The sequence below is a fragment of the Triticum dicoccoides genome, unplaced genomic scaffold (genome assembly GCF_002162155.2).
Source record: "Triticum dicoccoides isolate Atlit2015 ecotype Zavitan unplaced genomic scaffold, WEW_v2.0 scaffold145136, whole genome shotgun sequence".
NCBI classification, from domain to species: Eukaryota; Viridiplantae; Streptophyta; class Magnoliopsida; order Poales; family Poaceae; genus Triticum; species Triticum dicoccoides.
The window spans coordinates 1-1,569 of NW_021203147.1; the positions used below are offsets into that span (position 1 = coordinate 1).

Below are 1,569 nucleotides of genomic sequence, written 5' to 3' on the forward strand. Positions count from 1 at the left end.
AAAAAAAAATAGAGGTAACACATACCAGAGATAACATATCATGGCAAGCGGATATCAAAAGAACATGATCCACAGCCAGAGGCTCGAGATAGACCAAATGCAGCGACCGTTAACAAATCCAAATTCAGTGCTAACAACAACTACTTATATATATTTGGACGTACATAGAAATTAGATATTTCCTAATTGTTTGCATAACAAAAAACATGCTGGCTGCAAGAGAATGAAAGACGAACCTATTGATGAGCACAACAGTACATACCATCCCATCATGATGTTGCCATCTCTCACACTTGATGATTACATCTTGTTATTTCTAACATGTACACCATCGGGCGATTGCTTTATTAGAAATATATTTACACAATATGATCAGAGCAACATCAAGGAGTCGGATGCTAGTGCACAGATTCTCCTCAAATTCCACATTCAACCCCTGTAGAGAAGAACGGCATATTTTTCATAGGTGATTTTTGATCGAGCTCCTACAGAAAAATTCAAAGAAATCATGAGTTGCATGGAGCCAAGCAAACTAATCAGAGCAAATCATGAGAGGAGAAGCCTCTCAACCTACTACAGGGAATCGAGTCAACATTAATTCGTGTAACCGTAATGTAGATCAACAACTGAGTAGTTGATAAAATAACCTTGACACAACCCATTAATACAATATATAGTCACATGAAGTAGATTGAGATTGTGCAGATAGCATGATCTACGAACCGTATCAACGAATATTGATTGCAAAGTCACAAACAGAACCTCCTGACATCACAAAACAAATGTTTCATCAACAAAAACTCTAGCGAATGCCAATTGGATTATATAAGTAAGATAGAGACATCGAAAAAAAAGAAAAGATAATTCAAGGAGTATATATTCTATTTTCTTACTTGACATCATAGAGAATGCAAGTCAAAGATATTGTGATACATCTTACCCATCTATAAATTGACTGGAAGGCACAATCCCCAGCAAAATATACAGAATGAATTGCTCCTATGGTCCAAGTATTGCATAAATAGTTATATACAGAATATTCAACAGTGAGGATAAACACGACATGTACTACCAATGATTTGTGGCCCGTCCGGCGCGGGCCACGGGCCCGCTTCCAAGTGCACGTGCAATGCACGTCTTCACAAATATTATAACCACATGTGAGAAATCACATACTAACACGACGTTGCAATCAATTTGTAATTAAAGAAGCCAAAAGTCTTTTTTCTTAAACCAGAATTCCTTATGCTGGAGTTTAAACAAACCCCACAATAACATGATCAATTTTTTTGCTCTACTTATCACCTAATTAAGCAAATGCATGACTTATGAAGCGGATAAGAAATCATGTTAACTTGGAACTAAAATTCCAACAAAAGAGTGAGGAACAAACCTTGTTATCATTGCTCTGAAGTCTGAACCTCCCCCTATTTGTTAGTGAAATGTGAGTATGCTTCGAAGATAATAATTTCTTATGCAACATATGCTTTTACATGTGAAAGAGCTACAAAATATGTTGACCTACCTATGTGCACTTCCTAAATCAAGCGGATAAAATTATTTCTATCA

The 1,569-nt window shown here is 36.3% G+C and overlaps 1 long non-coding RNA gene across 1 annotated transcript; it reads right to left on the reverse strand.

The window, feature by feature from the left end:
• Positions 1-8: 8 nt before the first annotated feature.
• Positions 9-1,562, reverse strand: LOC119343892. The gene is made up of 3 exons (XR_005166320.1): positions 1,394-1,562; positions 724-765; positions 9-485 (listed from the first exon to the last, which is right to left on the reverse strand). It is a non-coding gene; the product is annotated as an uncharacterized LOC119343892 (long non-coding RNA).
• Positions 1,563-1,569: the final 7 nt, after the last annotated feature.